The sequence below is a fragment of the Dromaius novaehollandiae genome, chromosome 9 (assembly GCF_036370855.1).
Source record: "Dromaius novaehollandiae isolate bDroNov1 chromosome 9, bDroNov1.hap1, whole genome shotgun sequence".
Taxonomy (NCBI): Eukaryota; Metazoa; Chordata; class Aves; order Casuariiformes; family Dromaiidae; genus Dromaius; species Dromaius novaehollandiae.
The window spans coordinates 23728012-23746981 of NC_088106.1; the positions used below are offsets into that span (position 1 = coordinate 23728012).

Sequence of the window (18970 nt, forward strand, 5' to 3'; positions counted from 1 at the left end):
ATCTATACCATGTTTTAAGTCTTTTAAAATTGTGTTAATATTTTAAAACCTGATTGTTCCCTATTCTTTTAATGAGACGTGGAGAGGTGTATACATTCTCCTCCATATACCAATAGCATGTGCTAGCCCTCATTAATCAAAGTGACACCTTCTACACCCTCAAGTGCTCTCCCATTTGCACATGAAGTGTGTTCCCAAAACTCAGTGCTGCCTGATTGATCTCTGCATTGTTCGGTTTTCAGACCTAGGTGTCCACGCCTAGCTGAAAAGATACAAAAGTTGACTTCTAATGTGATTTCTTTAATCTTCTTTTGTAGAATTAGTATTACAAACCATCTAAGAAGTATTTCCAAGTTCTGTTCTTTTTGTGTCAAGTTTGGCACAGACATGAAGGGCCATATCCCCTCTTACACTGAAAAACATACTCCTTAGTGCCAAAAAAAGTGTTTCGAGACCCTGCTGCATTGTGAAAGAGTATAGGAGAAGTAAGTCTGCTAAAAAATGAGGAAAAAACCCAAAGCATTCTTCAAGGCCCCTTCTTTCTGTGTTCAAGCACTGCCCATCCCAGGGCTTCTCTCAAAAATGAGAGCCTTGGAATGTGTTTTATACAGCACTTGAATCCAAGAAGACATTAGGACTTAAATTCAGTAACTTGTCCATTGCTAAAGAACACAGACTGCTCATTTCAGGATTTCTGTGTGTGTATATGTAAACCAGACAAAGACTGGCTGGGGAAATATGAAGCAGTGGAAAGCCTTTTCTAGGCTTAACGATGTTCGGTGCATGTAGAAAACTCCCACTCATCCCTTTGTATTCTGTTTCCTGCATTTCTACTAGTTATCCCAGAAGCTGGCAGGACAGGGAGGTGTACTCAGGGCCGGGAGGGGGAACTTACACTTAGTGCTGTTTTCCAAAATACTGTAGTAGGAGTTGTGGCGTGCGTGACGCTGGGTGTGCCTTCGGGTACCGCAGAGGCACCTCACGCCTTTGCCACCCACACTGGCTGTGTGAAACACATCATCGTTTTTCCTACCGCTTGTACTAAGGACATCTTGACTAAAGACTCTCAAAGACATTTAGCTCTAAGAAACAGGAGAATCCCCTCTCTCTAATCTTTACGGTTTAAACATGAGTATTTATCTCGGCTGCTTTATCTCTTTGAACTTGCTGAAAGTCTCTCTGAAGATTTCAGTACAAGAAATAAAAGGAATGTAGGAGTAAATATCACTGTGAAAGAGTTTAAAAAATTGGTTTTTTTCTTGCCCTCTTCATCCCCAAAAGTATGAAGCGTAGATAGAAGAGCAGATCTTGGGGAAAAATACTAATGGGAAAAAGGGTAAGTTGTCCAAATCTATATGTTTGGATTATCTTATCCTACAAGAGACAGTTCTTTATGTTAACTTTGAGGAGTGCGTTAAAGTCTGCGTGAGAGGTTAATCTTCACCGGTTCCATCCCTGCCATAAATCTAGTTTTGAGTTTCTAGTTAGGTAGCGGGAGAAGCAGGATCTGATGTTAACGTCTCAAGCGCCGAACCGAGCACTGCGTGGGAGAGAGGGAACACGCAACCCCCGTGTAGAGCTCTGCTGCGGCTCCTGGTGACGGGGGACTTAGAGCCGGAGACGACTAGGACGGGAAAACACTGGGTTCCAGGGCGCTCTTCAGCGGTACTCACGAGGCAGTAGCGGGCAGAGCTGGGCTCCTGCCTGGGCGCGCGTGGCCCAGCCTCAGGCCGGCGGCGCTGCCGGCGCGGTGCGGCGAGCAGAGGTGCGGCGGCCCGCGCGGCCCCGGGACGAGGCGGGGGGCCGCGGCCACGGGCGGCGGCCGCGCTGCCCTGCGCCGCCTGCGCGCCGCCGGGCGCCCTCCCGCTGCCGGGCTGCCAAGGCCCCCCGCGCCGCCGCCCGCGCCTCCCCGCGGGGCCGAGCCGCCCCCGGCGCAGCAGGGGCCGCGGCCGCCGAGCGCCGCGCAGCTGCCCGGCGGCGGCGGCGGCGCGCAGCGGGGCAGAGCGGCTGCGGCGGCGGGCGGCGGGCGGCGGGGGCCGGCTGCCGGCGCGGGGCTCGCCCGGGCGGCGCGGGGGCGCGCAGCCCGCGGCCGCGGGGGAAGGGGCGTCGCCATCTGTTGTTAATTCCCCGGCCATTGGATTAGCAACCCGCGGCGATGAGATCAGCGGGATCGGCTTTCGCGAGGGGGCACCGCGCTCGCCGCCGCCGCCGCGCGTCCCAGCTGCGCCGGCCCTCGCGCGACGAGGCGGCGGGCGGCGGCCCGGGCGGCGCCGCGCTCGGCCACGCTCCGCGCTAGCTCCGCGCCGCGCCTCCCCCGCGCCGCGCCGCGGCTCCGGTGCCGCCTCCCGGGGCAGCGGCCGCCTGGGCTGGGGTGCCGCGGCCGGCGCGGTGCCCGGAGCGGCGCTGCGCGCAGGCACCGCTACTTTTGTTGGTGAGTTTGTTTACTCGCGGTTCGCCTCTGCTCCCCGGATCCTCTCCCTCGGCGCGTACCGGCTCGGCGGATTCGCTGCGGTGCTTTTTATGGTAAGTTTGCGGCGGGTGGGTTCCTCTGTTCACGGCAGTTTTGCGTTTTGTTGCACAAAAAGTGTGGAGAGAGGAGGGTTTTTTTAAACAGAGCTGGTTTTGAAGCTAACATTGAAAGAAACGCACTTCTGAAACGTTCTGCTTTTCTTCTTTTTAAACGAAGTCTTTTAAAATAGAAATTACTTTCCTGAGCTGCAAAGAAAAAGTAATTTTAGATGTTAAATAGCTAAAGTCTTTTGTAAACTGAGTTTATTTGACTTCATGCTGGTGAAAGCAGCCCCCTGCCTCCCGAGTGCCACAAGCTGATATTTCAGCGTTGAGCTGACGCTTTTCCAGGCGGCAGGAAGAGTCCTCAGTTCAACTGTTTAGGCAGAGCTGAAACGCTGAACTATCTTCTTGGCAAAGGCAAGAAAGAGGGAGGCTGCACCTCTGCCAGCAGCGAAGCCCGAATTTGTGTGCCAGGCTTGAATTTCCACAAAGAAAGGTATTGACCGAGTTTGCCCCCTCGTTACTTCTGAGACCTCCTCGTGCGGCCGCTGGCTCCGTCCGCCCTCGCGTCGCTGCTCCCGCAAGGCGACGGGCCGGGAAGCGCGTCCCGCCGTCCGGCTCGCTGCGCGGAGGCGGCGGCGGGGGGAGGCAGGAGCGGCACCCGGGCGCCGCCGGCAGCGCCTCCGCCTCCCGTGTTTGCAGCGTGCGGGCGGGGAGAGCGCAGCATCCCGTGCGGAGCCGTGCCCAGCTGCTCCTGCAGCCGCTAGTCTGAGATGGGCTGCGGCCCTTCGGCGCTTCAGGCGCAACTGATAATTTCAGTACAAAATTTCAGTTTGCCTTTGGTGGCAGACACGGTCCCTGATAACCTCTCACCGCGCTGGGGAAGAGCGTATTCCCGGGGGAGGAAAACGCCCCCCCCCGGGGCTGCTCTTCGTGCTGTGGCTGAAACTTGTGGCTGACTCGTGCAGCGTATTTCAAAGGATGCTACATTTTTAATGTTGCTGCTGTAACTAAAGCAGTCTGTCAGGGACGTGAATATCAAATTGCCATTAGATTTATTTGGTGCTGCTGACAGAATAATGCCAGATGCTGTGCGTTCCCTTAACAACACACACAAGTTTTATGACCAGCACTGGAAACGCAAGTGTGCTTTTTCGTAGCTAACGCGCCTCCGTGCCTTGCCGCTGGTTCGGGGTGACCTTGGACGACCGCCCCGTGCCACCGTGTCTCTGCCAGGGCTGAAGGCAGGGCTGGTACTTCCCTGCGTCACGAGGATTATAAAACTTGACGGCGCCGTGCCTTGCTGAGGCCCTCCTGCCGGTGTTGCTCTAAAAGGGCGAGCTGGCACCGCTCTGCTTGGAGAACCCCCGTTCGCCTCGCTGCCACGCTGCGGGCCCGGTACCGGCGTGCTCCCCGGCCTGCGTTTGTCTTTGCAAACGTTCAGCCAGCTCCGTAAGGCCAGGCTTGCCGCTCGGCAGGCTGCACGCTTTGCTGTAACAAAGCGATGCTACGTCTCTGCAAGCAGCCTCTGAGGGTGTTGTGTTTTGTTTGTGTATAGAAGTACCAGTCAGGTGCCTTGCTCCCTGAGGGGACCGCAACAGCTGATTTTTTTGGTTTGAACAAATCGCATTCATCTTTATGACTTGTGTTTTGTGTAGCACAGGAATTTCTGGACGCCGGGCCATCTCTCCTGCGACTCCACAGGCAGCAGCTCATTAACTTGTCAGGCTTCGTTGTTGCCGTGTAAACTTATTGTAAGGGATTTTCCGTGTACCAAGAAAAATCGACTAAGCTATTTTTGTCTCATTTTCCTTCATAATTACTGTTTGCCCCTCTTCTGCGGATGGGTAACTGTCCTCTGTTTGTGGGGATGAAAAATGCTTTTCACAGAGGAATTGGTGCCATACGACAGGACTCGGTGCGATGGTTACTTTGAGCTGCTTTTCCATTCAGACAGCCGGTGACTTACCTTGGAGGAGCCTTTTTGCTTGCACGCTTGAGGCATGGGGACAGCAATTGCAGAGGGAGGCAGAGTGTGGTTTTCTGAGATGTTTGTTGTTAAAAGATACTTGATTAAAGTGATTAGCAACATCATGTTAAATACACAGCTGTCCTGTCTTGGTGATCCTTCCCAGCTGAGAAGGAGGCTGGAGGGACATCTTCAGCAGGTTCTGTAAGTCATGCTGCGTGTTGGTTGTCTCTGTCTCTTTGGCCTGCTTGCACGCTCACCGCTGCTGCCCTGACGTCCTGTACTTGCATCTCTTTGCACTGTTGCAACGTCACTGCGGAGCAGTTGAGGCTTTCAGGGTGCGCGTAGGCACTGTAAATCCCAGCTCGAAGAGTGGTAGCGTAGCACCGTGCTCCTGTTCACTTCCGTCTCCTCCCTCCGCCTGTGAGGATAAGTGCACTGTTCTTCTTAATAGAAAGTAAATATAAAGGAATTCTAGGAGTATTTTCATTTTACCAGGTTTTCCAGGATAGCGGTTTGACAAATTTTGCTGGACTTCGGAAGTGCTGGCTTACAGGCAAAGAAAGTCGCCGGAGAGGGCAGTGGTGGCTGGGACGCTGTGGGATGCTGGGCTTGGTCCTGCGGGGCAGGAAGCAAACCTTGACTCACGTCTGCTGGGCTGCGAAAGAGGCCACGCTGGCAGAGCTCTGTTTAGATTGACACAGCTAACTTAGTTTAGTCTCGCTGAGCTACATTAATAAAGTACACAACTTGAGGCTAATGGAAATGCAGGCCACACATGTTGTCCTGGGGTCTTAAAGTATTTATTAAGCCAATATAGATCCACTTTCTGTGATAGAGGCAATGGTTAAGGCTGCCCAATGGGAGATTAACGGGGTTTTTTCCATCAAAACTTATTGTAAGGTTGCAGATATTTCCTTATATTTCTGTAATTTACTGTTGTTAGACTTATTGTTTGAAAATAAACATTTGCTATGGATTGAAACTTGCCAGATCAGATAGCTGCTTCGCCCCCACTTACTTCTCATGTGACTGTATATATGCTCGGGGTTCTGTGTCATTTCCTGCAGCACACGCATCCTTCTGGGATGTCTTGACCTGCCTCTTTAAAATACAATTTGGGCTACTCATAACTCAGCTGATAGACTCTTATGCTGTGGGGTCAGGTGTTAGTGCATGGTGCATTTCTTGGAAGCTGTAGTTTGTGCCGTCAAACTTTTTCTTACTTTCTGCAGCTTATGCTCGTTCTGGGGGGTTTTGCTTGTTTGCTTGGGGGAGGTTGGATTTATTATTTGTTTGTGTTTTTGCTTTGGAAAGATGCACATGGATCACTCGTACAGTTGATTGACCGCATCCTACGAGTATACTGGGGAGCACTACTCCACCGGGGCTGAATCCAGAATTTACTAATAACCAACAATCAGCTGTTGTCATTTACTTTAAGAAAGTTATTTGGTTAAACTGTCAGTGGTGCTGTTGCTTGAAGACATCTGCGTACTTGACATGTACTCTCTCTAGGGTGGCAGTAGTAGTCGAAATGGGATTGGTGCCTGGGAGCTCTCTGAATCCCATTTAGGATGGTGTCGTCATACTAGAGTATGATGTCAGGGAATCCCCTTGTTTTGCTTTGTGCCCTCGTATTGCTCTGTAGCCCTTAGTCTTTTAGATTTTTATAGTGATTAAATTGTTTTTTGCAGAGAGCTGACAGCATAATCAGTAGCATCCACTACTCAAGAAAAAATCCTTGCCCTAGAGGGATTTAATTTTAAAGTGAAGCTTAGAAAAAACCCAGGGTGCTCTGACAGTCTAGGTGGCAGAGTAGAAAAACGCACCGAAAAGGATAGTGGGGAAACAAGGCTTATGTTTAGGGGGCTGTGCTGCGTAACAGGGAGCCGTGCTCGGAGGGTGCTGTGACTTCAAGCTGAGAGCTAGAGTTGGAATTTTGCCAGCAATATTTGATTAAAACCTTACAGCTATCATTTTAGCTACGCTGCGCTATCAAGAACTGGGCATGCCCACAGGGAGGGGCGAGTCGAGCTCAAGCACTCTCAGCAAAGGCACCAAAAGACAACTGAAGATCCTGTAACAAAAGCAAGGAAAAACAGGATTTATGTTCTGAGGTCTGCAGCGCCTGGCATGTTTCTGAAGTGGGATCCTGTACTTCCGTCCCTCCTTTGGCTCCTTTTGGACCAAAAGAAGAGTAGCAAAGGCTGCTGGGCTATTTAAATTCACACACACGCGTACGCACAATTTGGGGGGTAGGTGTCATTTGTTAAAGGGATGCTCTCATCTGTCTCAGAGGCAGATGCAGTGCAGCTCCGAATTTGTGTAACAATTGAAATAAGAAATTTAACATGAGTTTAACATGAGTTGTGTTTTGTCCATGGCAAAAAAGCACATGGGAGCTTATAGCTGATTTCTGCCTATAGTAAGAAATAAAGTGCCTAGACTAAACACGTGGGATTTATCACAAGTTCTCAGCTCTGACCTAAATCTGTTCGTAGTAAAGTCACTTGAACTTACACCAATGCTGAGCAGTATTTTGTACAAGTATTTTTGCTTCTCTCTGCTTATTGCCTGGCTCTTTGGGTTGGAGATCATAGACTAATCCTGCCCATACTTGCAGTATGGGTGCAAATGTCAGGTGACTGATTCTCTGGTGTTGCCTGTGAAGTGTGGGTGACTTAGCAACTCTACCTTTGAGGATTTGCCAGAGGCTGGCGTGACCGGGGAGCTTTGGTGTGCGGTGCAAAGCTTGGCAAAGCATGAAATCCATCTTTGAGCTGGTGGCATAGCTAATTCTTTCACACAGAAAACTCTTTAGCAGAGTTTGCTTTCTTCACTTAAACATATGTATTTCCAAAAGCTAGTTCTAATATTGCCTCTCCTCTTTTACCCTGTCACCAAAATCTAGAATGTACTTGTGTGCTTGTTAGACTGGGTCAACTCTTTCAGTGTTGATAGCTCCCGAAGAAGATTTGCAAAGTGATTTTAAGGGAGAAATAAGATTCCCCACCTCTATGTTGTCTTGTCAAAAGAATGGGGATTTCATTCCTGCAGAGCTGGGTGCATGCCGTGGCATCTGGGCGAGGTCTGGACCGTAATCGCGCTGCCTGCTGAACTTCTCCTTGCGGGGGGCAGCTGCTGTACCTACTAGAGGTAGACTAAAAAAACCAGATCTCTTCTATCTTTAGTCTTCAGTAAAAGGTTATAAATGAGAAGTGGAGAGAGAACTTGCATTTTATTTTTGTATTTCTTCTCCAGTTTTCCTGCTTGGTGCCTGAATACAGCAAAGATCTCTGTGAGGGGGGAAATGTGGGGCTGGTAGCTACATACAGTTCAAGCTCCTTTTACCGCTAGCAGCAGCAACTCCATGTGATTCCCCCCCCCCCCCCCCACCTTGTGATTAGATGGCAATATGCATTAGTCTGAGCAGTGTCATTACCATTTCTTTTTAATTCAGTAGCCTTCATTAAAAGTGGAGTTTCTTGAATATTTAAAAATCAGTGTGTTAGTTTGGAATTGCTCTTTCAAGGGATAGTTAATTATTTGAGAGCACTCGCGTAGTTTTAGACCTGCGGAAAAAGGTGGGATTTTTCAAAACTGCCAGGAGGTTTAGAGAATCAATTGTTGTTTAATTTTAGCCACTTCTCCTCTTTTTCTTCTTCAATAAATGCAGAAATAAATTCCTTCCAGTGGAGGGATGCAGTTTTGGTGATGGATATTGGACATCATCATTTAGGAAACTTCTACTGCATAAAGTATTTACGTTGGCTGTGTATTTTATACTGAGAATGTGCAGTCCACAGAATTCCTTGCATGGTAACTGTAGGGATAGCAATGATCTAGATGGGGTTTTTTTCCTCTTTAAAACTATTTAAAAATGTAATGGAAAGGAAATTAAGAAACATTACTACTAGTTCATCAGTATTTTCTAACTGTATTTAGCTGATTTTATGAGAACTTGGCTGAAGCTTTGTAAATGTGAATAAAGACAAATTAAACACGAGACAATTAGTCTAGTTAGGCTAGACTAAGCTACAAGACTAATTGAAAGCGTAATTTAATACACGTTTCACTAGGTTGGTATTTAGATTAATCTGCAGCTGATTGACAAAGTTACAAACCGTGCAGACTGATACAATCTGTAATATGATTCTACTTAAGCTAAACACACATGCTTACCTTAAATTTGACAAAATTGTTTTATTCATGTGAGCAAATTGCATGCTATCGTGGCATTTTTGATTAATAAAGAGATCTGGCAATGTTTGTGTACCTGCCATAGAAACAGAGCGTTTGAAAGCATGAAAACACTGGGTGTCATTTTTGAGATGTTTCTTCTTTCCTGTTGGGAGTCGTGAAAAAACTGTTAGGAAAGGACAGATGATCTGTGTGCTTAAATTAACATGTGTGTCTCGTGTTCTCTGGCAAAATGTGTGCTTTTTGTTATTTTATATTCATTTTTAGCCCTGATGTAGTGCTCCTTCAGTGAGAGTCATCCTTCCTAATTCTGAACTTTTTCTTTCCTGAATGAACCTAAAAATGTAATCCATTCAAAAAATTCAAGTGTTTCTGAATTGAAGGATGCTGTCTTCCAGTGGCTCTTCATGAATCTGTAGAGAGCAGAATTCCCAAAAAGCTGCTGGCCGGCCTGAAAGCAGCTTGACCAAGGAATGCCAGAGTTTGGCCTGGGAGAAAGTAGGCCCATGTTATCATTAGAGACTGAAACTTTGAGTTCCTTTCATAGTTAAAGAAAATATCTTAAAATAAAAGCTACACAAACAGATAAACAATAAATGCACAGTTTTAGCAGTGACTGCTGTGTTACCTCACAGGTTAGCGAACACTGGCCATCCAACCTATGCATAGGCTATAAAGTAGTCGCATTGAGCGTGGGATAAAGAGAGTTTTGAATCTACTGATTTTTATAAGTTATTTACCAAATTATAAAAGATTTCTTGGTTTGAGAATTACTGTAAGTGGAGCTTGGACATACAGAATAATGCAGGGCCCTGTATTGATGCTTTTTCTTTTTAAACTGCATTTCCAGAATAAGCTCTGTTATCTTCTTAATCAAATGTTGTCACATGTTTGGCACCAATATCATTGTAATTGTTTTTAAGCAAATGGTTCCTTTAAAGTGAGTTAAGTTCAAATATTCATTTGTTTCTGCTAGTATTCCTTGCTCTGTAATGTAATTACATATAATTTTGCAGTGTATCTGTAAAAATATTCTTATATTTGACTTCATTTATGAGAATTCCAGGCTTAAATTAGAAATGATCTCAAAAATCGATACAGTTAATGGGGGATTTAAGAGTTAATATTGAAATCTAGTATATATGGCATCATTTCGGTGTTAGGGATTATTTACTTTTCTGGCTGAGAGAGACTCTTAGTTGAGCTAAAAAAAGAAACATTAAAATTCCTCATTCGTTTCATTATCTTCAATGCTTATTCCTACTTAGCCTGTAAAAAGATTCACTTATAGATATTTTTTCAGACTTCAGTGTGATACATTTGCGTGGAGAACTGAGTATCTTTTCACTAAAGTTTATCATCACAGTCTGCCTGGGCTTAAATTTAGGACCCGATTTTGCGGTATTAGAATGTGCTGAACACTTCTCGAGGCAGTAGCAATGCTTGGGGGCTCCAGCCGGTTCACGTGAGCAGGCTTGCAGCTTCAGCGTTGGCGGGGAGAAGCAGCAGTAGCTGGCCCCTTGTGCGTGTGCTTATGCTGCGTCTGCTCTGATAAATTAAGTTCTGTTTGTTGTAACTATTGCCTTGGATTCTGTGGGCAAGGCGTCTTGTGTATAGGGGGTGGATATTTGGGGAAAGAGTTGCGGTATTTTATCGGAGTCTTTCTCAGTGTTGATGGCTTCCTTGCGTTCTTCAGCGCGGCACCTCTCTGCGGCGCTTGGTAGCTCTGGGCTTGCCGTGGGGCTGGGGCCCCCCGGGAAGCCTAGGTGCTCGCGTTCGGCGTGCGGTTACCTCATCTTGCTTTCATACGTTACCATGTGGCTTAAACCAAAACAGTAGTTTCCCCTTTGTTGTTGAAAATCCTTGTCAAGCGTGTCAGAGATAACAGAATTTGCTTGAAGTAAAGTTTATGACGCATCAAAGCGTAGAAAAGAGAAGCACCGCTGTCGTCCCCCCCGCGTGCTGAGCGCAGTGGTGCGTGGCAGTGTTACACCTGGGTCGTACCAGCTCTTAGCGTGTTGGCGGGATTCAGCATGGTCAGTCTCTGATGTTGTTAACATCTGGGAAATGCTATTGTGATATTCTCATTTCTACTGTACTGATCACTCACCAGATATTTATATAATCTGTGTTTTTGATGTTGCAAGATAAAAGGTATGTTTTTTGTGTCATCTTTCCTATTCAAAAACAAATAGTGCATAGAAGCTGCTGATTATTAAAAATGATCATAATATCAAATAAAGAAGTTCCTTTGTACTTTGGTCAGTGCTGACCTCACTATTCTCAGAGGCCTAGAAGATCCTGCCCGTGCTTTGTGGATGACCTGTGTGGACTGAAACCTGTGCCGTAAGTGGAATGGCCATCTACCAAGATGTGAACATCTGCTCAGGAAGGATTTGTTTTAGCATATATTGCGTCTTACCCTCTGAGGTTTAAATATAACAAGATTTATTAAGCATGAGCATGAGACCTGAGACGTATACAGGTCATTCTTAAGGTTTTTTTTTTTTTTTTTTTTTTTTTCCCCCCCCAATTTGTGTTAATGATATTTGAAGCAAAATATGTAGGTAGAGAGAAGGAAGGGAACAGGGTTTCACCCGTGTGGTAACTTTTTCATAGCCATGTACTGTAAAGTGTGGATGTAACAGACTAAATAAGTAGTGCAAATCCATTTCGCAGGCAAGGTGCACGAGTGAAACTACCGGAGTTGCTGCGAGCTGCTTGGTGTGACGAGCTCCTGCGAGGAGGCAGCAGCGCCGGGGGGGCGGGCTGCCTGCCTTCCCTTGCGCGGACCCGCTGCTGAGCAGCCGTGGCCCGGGGACCCTGCCCCAGGCTGCTGCCTTGAGCTGACCTCTAGGGATACAGTGGTCTTTCATGTCACAATTTTTTTCACCGAGCCATCGGCAACACCTATCACTGCCTTGCATTTGCCACCCTTAGACCTAGTAACAAGAAGCAAGTTTACTTGCAGGCCCCTCTTTCTGGCAGTGTTGAACGGTAGTACGAAAGAAGGAAAAAAATGCAGCCGTGTCAGGCCATTGCAATTTGACTGGTGGAAGAAAATGCCAAAGGGAAAAAATTCAAGCTGAAATATATCACCGTTCCTGGGACGCGAGAATGACTCATCTAGCTTTTACTGCTGCACTCCATCCACATCCTGCTAGGAGAGGGCATTTGAGCAGGAGGTCTGAACGAATGTAGAAGCCAGCTCTTTCCCTTTATTTCTAGGGTTTGTTGTTGTTGTTTTTCTTTTGGTAAAATGGCTTGAAACTTGGAGGAACAAGGCCCAAAGTTGAGAAGAAACATCACTGGTGGTGAGCACTGACTGGTGGGGGGAGACTATGGCTTTTTTTTTTCCCTGCAGCCGGAGGGTTCTGGTTTGACTGCCAGTGTGTTGTGTTGTGCTACGGTGGTTCCTCCAGTGCGCAGAGGCTCGCTCCTGCCGCTGCAAATGTATGGAGAAAATGAATTAGTGTGGAAGGGTGTGGGTTTTTTTTGTTTGTTTGTTTGTTTTTTTCATGCTGGGTGTTGGAGGCAGTGGGAAATAAACTGCCTTAGTCTGGCATCTAATTTAGCTATCTAAGTAAGGTAGGCAGCGTAGTGGTCAGTTTAGCAAACAGCTTAGTTCTTCAGATCTTCTTCTGGAGCTCTAGTGACAGTGTAGAAAGCTTAGGCACTTAATTCATTTGAGCATCCAAACTGTGCATCTGCTTATGCCCATTGCAAAAAATCTGCATGCGATGCTGCCTTTGGATGTCCTTACACCTAGACATAATTGGCATTTTAATATAACTCTTATTGTGGAGTTCCCACCTTAGTAGCCTTCACAAGGGATATTCTGCTTGTACTTTTTTGGTCTGAATACTTGCATATAGTGCTTCCACAGTGTTTTGTATTTGTTACTCCAAAGGGTAAGAAATGCAGTATGCTAGAACCAAAGCTGAGCTTGACAATTTATCTTATAAATACAACAGTAAAGGAAAATTCTAGCAGTTACTGTATTATCGTGTAGATCTGTGGGCTGATGGCCTTCCTAGTAGAATGCAGGTCTTGCGTTTATGTCCTTTATGATACAAAAAAACAATTGTAAGCAATAATTAGTTTTTGAAATAGAGGATTATCTTTCATTTTAATAACTCTGCCTTAATAGCTGAGGGGAAAAAATCATTATTTTATAAGAATTTTAGCTCTATTCCCCATGTCTTTTGTAAATGACATTTTAATTGAGTTTTGTATTTATGTGACTGATACTTAGAACTTGTCATTCTTGTAGGTTCTTATCTGTTCCTCACCATGTACTAATCAATTGCCTTTTTTAAGAGATGTATGTCATGTTCATCTTACCAAAGCAAAATTCAGTAAACAATTGTTTGTGAAGAAAGGTTATGATTACTTATGATTGGTCATTTTTAATTTGTAACTCTAATATTCAGCTACACTTCCATTGTTAACACAAAGCATTATATAGTTGCTTTGTGTCCAGTACATTAACAGTTTGTAAATAAATAACAAAAGTACATTTCAATTTCATGTCTGTACTAAACAGAACTAATGGATGGTAATCGGCGCGATGGCTGATGATAGATGGTACTGTGCCAGAATGGGAACTTCCACCCAGAAAAAAGTAACGCAGGATCGGGAATGGCGAGAGACTGGTTGATGAATGTGTTCTTCTGCAGATGCTTTCTTGATTCCTTCAATTAACTTGATTAAGCAGCTTAGCTTAAATGAGCAGAATTTGGTATTTCGAAGTTCTCCTATACAGTGTTTTCCCACAGCCTTAGGAATTAATTCTGTTAATATTTTGTCCATGTAAAGCAGGCTTGCTTGTTCTTGTGTCTTGCGCAGGCAAGAGATGGTATATGCTTAGTATGAGAGGCACAGAGAGAGATTTTTTTTATTATTTGCAATTGGATCTAGGCAGAAGTCATAAATCATAGTGACTTCTGTGCAGTGCAGTTCAGTGGGGACAGACTATCTTATTTTATTTATTGATATTGAAAGTTCCCACTGCTTACATCATTGTAAGTTCTCCCTCAACAGAGAAGAGCATGCTGGTTTTTCTCTTTGCCTTTTACTCTGCTTCTCAGATGGGTTTTGCAGCACCTGGTGAGCTCTGAATCCTACCTGCTGGTACCTGAACCAGGTAGCTAGTGTACCTAGGATAGACTGTAGTCAAAGCAGAGACTGAGAAGGTTTTATGCATGGGATTCTTTCATGAAGAAAGCTGTCAGTACTGTGTTCCAGTTACAGCATTTGAAGGCGCGTTTTCTCGTTGCTTTTGGGTGGCTGCAGTTGTGGCACAGTTCACCAAGCACTTTTCCTCCTGCAATTGCCAGTGAAGCAGCTGCTCTTCTGTTCTTCCTATCCTACTATTAAGGCAGTGGAATCCCAAACAAGGGAATCACTCTCAGGGACCACTTTGGAATATAACCAAATTTCCTGGTTTTCCTAATGTCCTTACAAAGTAACCTGGTACATCCTCTTTCCTACCCAAAGGGTTTATCTTCACAGTAGGCAAGTTCAGGAAGTTGGATGGTAGCACAGGGCTCACTGTAGGTCCCTCTCTGCTTTCCTCACAGGGGTCTTCTCCCTTTCTAGTAAGGACATGCTGGAGTAGCCCCTGGCAAAGCAGCCTGAGGTAGATCCAGCTTCTGTGTAACCTACAGGTTACATAGGCTAGGAAACCCTTATTACCCTTCAGTAACCACTGCAGTACAGATCTAGGATTAATTTGTGGGTATTTTGGTAGCCTGGCACTCACAATGACTGTTTTCTCATGTTTTCGGTTGCTGGCACAACAGATTTTTGAGTTGCAGGTTATAGGTCATTCCATCTGATGCTTGCTTGCCTATCCAGCAGGACTGTGCCCCAGTTCTACAGGGAAATGGCCACAGATTATTTTGAATGGTTTTCTGAATAAAAAGAGGTATTTTTGCAATATTAGAAGTTGCAGTGTATCACACAGGTTGTCACTGAATCCATGCAGTAACTTCCAAAATTGAGATCTGTGTTTATAAATCTGTTATAATTTTTTCTCTCACAAGAGTTTTGGCGAAGACCTTGGTGCTAGTACTACCTTTTTTCCTCCTCCCCTTGATTATACTGTGCTAATCAAAAGACACGGCCTATTGTTCTGATAATTACTGATGAGCCTGTAGATTGGGGTTGAACTGCTACCTGGTGAAAGGTGGTGGCTGAGCGTGCTTCTGTGCTCTTTCGCATTCCAGCAATGCCAGGTCAGCTGTGCTGTTCTCAAAAGCCCATGCTCTGGAGTCAGAGCTAAACTTCTTAAAATGATACTTGAGCATGGGAAGAAAATCAGAATATTGTCTGTGTTCGTCATATGTGCCTTAGTTTCTTCTCCTTTCTCTATGCAGATTATGAGGGGAACAAATGGTTTTGGGGATGTATGACATGAATTTCGTCCTCTTCTTTCTCCTCTCTAACTTTAGGCAAGATTCATTTTATGTTAATTGAAAAATGGGCATTTATGGGCCTTAATTTTATCCCAATGATGAGCTCATCTACATTGCAGAGTCTAAATTTAGTCAGGTGAATCCCACCTGTGGAGTCTGATTAATATTTGCAGCTGATTTTATAAATTGGAAAGAAGTGGCCTTTCAGGAATTGGACTGGGCCATTGCCTGTGGAGAAAATAGAAGCAGCGTCCACTGGAGATTAATTGTAATGGTGAGGCCTCTGGAGCGAGGTCAAGAGAACCAAGTGGAAGGGGAACCCTGAAGGCAGGAGAGCCAAAGCCTTAACACCTGAAGAGAGGAAGAAGAAAACCCCAAAAGACAGACAAATGAAGTCTTTCCTTCTGTTATAGGGCTGTTTGGTTTCATTTCTTTTAGTTTTTCAGTTTGGTTTAGCAACTAGTGTCTGAATGACTAGTGAAAGATGGTCAGCTTTTGTAAAACAATCTTGCCTAATTACAGTTGTCTTTCTGGATTTTTAAGCCTTTTATGAACAGTTCTGTCCTAATATCCAGGCAGATTGATGTCCATCAGTAAGGCTTCCTGATAAGCAAGGCACACGTGGCTTCCCAGAGCCCTCAAGAGAGGGGCTTCCTGGCGTTTAAAAAGCTGACAATGTGGCGTGAAGTGAGAGGAGAGGATGGAGGGACAGGGAGACTGTAGAAGAAACCGGGGTTGTAGCGGTGAGTCCTCTGCCATGAATCTGTGCTGGGGAAGATATGCAGGGGAACTGAAAACATCTATTTTTCCACTCATCCCCTCATTGTGAGGGAAGATAGCTGTTCATGAGAGAGATTTTTCAGGTAATTAGAAGTATTCATAAAATTCTGGATTTTAACACTCCATTTAACATCCATACCATGTAAATTACTTTTCTTCAAATTTGGTTCTTCTGCTCTTAATCTGCTTCCACTGTAAACTGTAACAGATTGAGAGTTAATGACAAATATGAAGGTACCCAACTGGTCTTGATCCCATGATTCCAGTAGTAATGTGAGTGTGTGCACAACATCTGTGGGGAAAAGTACGTCAGTTCTCAAGAATGCTTGAAAACTAAACCCTTCCAAGTTCCACTGTTGAAATAAATGCTTTTTTTTTTAACCTACATATAGATAATATTCTGTGTTAAGACTCCTCTAGGTACAAAGCAGACTTTGTTGTATCCATACCTCTGTTAAGCATTCTAGGCTGGTGTGGTTTTGTGTGCGTGTGTGTTATTATTTAACTCCTTTCCCGTGGTCAGAAATATCTGGAAGTGTTGGTGCTTGTAACGTGAAACCCTTTTAGGATGTACACTATTAGGTCGGTAGTACAAGAGATGTAAATGCTCCTCAAAGTAACAGCTCCTTTCACCATGGCTTTTCCTAGTTGGAGGCCCCTTGATTTTAGCACTGGGAATGGAGTCTGAGTAATAGGGATAAATTTTCTCTCTGTAGGATGGTAGTTGTTTGAAAAAGCCTTTCTCCTTGCTCTAGCAAAATGGAAGATCCAGAGAGAAAGTAACATTTTGCTTGGCCTTTACCACTAAAAGATCTAGTCTGGATTCTTCAACCCTGTTGTGGGGAACAAACTGGCAGTAAATCTTTAACTCGTTAAATCTCTGTGGCCTTTTCCAGCCTTTCCTGCATTATTAAATGCTCCGTTTCCTAAACTAATAGCAAACACAAATGAAAATACTACTCTTTAAAATATAAAACCTTTTATGTGGATAAGAAAAAGATTGATTTAGTTGCTTAGCACTCAGGCTGCTTGTTCCAGGCTGTTATTTTCTCCTCCTTTCCCATTTGCCTCTGCAGTTGTTCTCTGCTGACAGATGGACTGCAGCAGAGGTGTGTGTTTGAGACAGAAAGATGAAGTTCGCTGCTGTTGCTTAAATATGTGTTGGGCTTTTTTTTTTTTTTTTTTTTTTTGTGAAAACATTTAAGAGGAAGTTGTTTTGCCTTTTTGTTAGCGCTCTAAAGCTGTATGTAACTTGACTTGCCACCTCACCTGGGAAATACGAACCTGCCCACATATCTGCGTTTGTGATGGTACTTCCTTGAGAAGCACCAAGTCTGTTTACTTCTGTTCTGTGAAACAAGTCATTCCAGGAGCAGCAGGACTAACGAAGCATTGTTTCCTGGATTTGTGCCTTGCAGCTAATTAGACTTGAAGTCTTTAGGGTGCTTTGAGTGCTGCTACAACACTTAAATGAGCTTGTTCTCTTCTGGATTCCTTGGTGTGTAGTAAGACGTGAGCTCGCACTCCAACCTAATCCTCAATTTGGTCACTTCTGAGATGTTCATGGTCTCCCCAGCTGCCAGCTTTGTACGAATGTAGTTATGTGAGCCACCGCCGTTCTGTCAGGTTTGGCCATTGATGGCTACTGACTGAAACAGTTAAGGGGACAAGGTTGAGAGGGCTGCAGATGGTGTGATTGTGTAAGGCTATTTTCCTATTAAACAAAAGAATATGCTTTTGTTCAGAGTTGAACTTGTTCTTGTGTATTCATCTCCTGCATGTTTGTGCAAGTACAATGGCTGGGTTCCCTCCAAGCCTGCCCTCCCCCTTTCCGACAGCCCCAAACCGAGAGCCGGGCCTGAGGCTGGAGCGCGGCTGTGGCTCCCGTCTGACAGATCGCCAGCGGTTCGCCTGGGCCAGCCGTTCGTGGGCATCGCTGCCGCATCAGCCGTTCAGCGCACCACAGGAGGGTGGGTGGCTTCAACTGGTGGCTGTTGTGTTTGCCCAGAGGCACAATATGTTTTTGTCACTGGAGTTCGGCAGCGCTGTTGGAAGTATTAAAGCCATCCAGGTCAGATCAGGAGCTGTCGCTAATGAGCTGCCTTCAGCTGCTGCGTCAGATGTGTTTGCTTCTGGCCCACCAACGGTGAGAGGGTCTGACAGGTATTGCTTGTATGCTGCTGCTTCGGTTCAGTGGAGAATTAAACAGCACGAGACTTAAAAAACAAAGCAAAAAGGCAGAAGTATTCTGGCCATTCCAAGAGCATTGCAAATTTTAAACCATTAGTGAATTTCTTTTTATGAAGGGTGTAAAGGCGAAGGACTTGACTCATCCAGTGACTGTAAAACATACAGAGAAGCACTGTGAGAATGGAGCCGTCTCTTACAGAGTCTGGTGAGTCTCCAGGAGCCCCATGATTAACTAAGAAGAGCTGCTGTTGTGGATGTTCCTTCTTACTCCCATCCTCATCATGAGTCTGTGCAAGTTATGAGGAAGCCTAAGTCTACACTTGGTTTTCTAGGGACAGTATCATCAGGCCTGGAAAACATCAATACATATAATACTGTGGCAGCACCCTGAGCTAACAGGCCAGACTTTCACTGGAAGATGTTGTTAGAGTTTTTGCAATTGCAATGAAGTTCTACTGAAGCATGTTGCATGAAGTTAGAGGAGCTCTTGTTTATCTGATTATTTTCTGTCTCTGGACCTCTGCCCTGTCTACACAGGGATCATCTTTTGCATGTCCTCTGAGATTTGCATCTGGCTCGACTGAGGAATGATGCTTTCCAGTAGTTGTCTCTTTCCTATGTGAGACTTTCTAACTTGCATTTTTAAAAATCAGCTGGCTTCACTGTACATTGCAGCGAAAGAAATAGTTGGAATGTATTCAACCAGATCAGTGGTCATAGCTGAATGAGTTTTCTGTTCTGAAACGGAGATTTTAGAGGTATTGATCTTCTACAAAGCTGTAGAAGTATTCTACAAAACATAAAATAAATGGCCTAAAATAGTGTTAAGCTGGTGAAGAGTAATAGTCACTGGAGAGCAATTGAGATCTTGAAACTTAATTATTCTTTCAGCTTAAAA

General features: G+C 45.2%; 1 protein-coding gene across 1 annotated transcript in view; it reads left to right on the forward strand.

The window, feature by feature from the left end:
- Positions 1-2088: 2088 nt before the first annotated feature.
- The window catches only part of SPSB4 (splA/ryanodine receptor domain and SOCS box containing 4), a 96292-nt gene continuing 79410 nt past the window's right edge, over positions 2089-18970 (forward strand). Inside the window, exon 1 of the mRNA XM_026109783.2 lies at positions 2089-2523. The gene's annotated coding sequence lies outside the window, so the exon portion shown is untranslated. The remainder of the gene's footprint in view (positions 2524-18970) is intronic.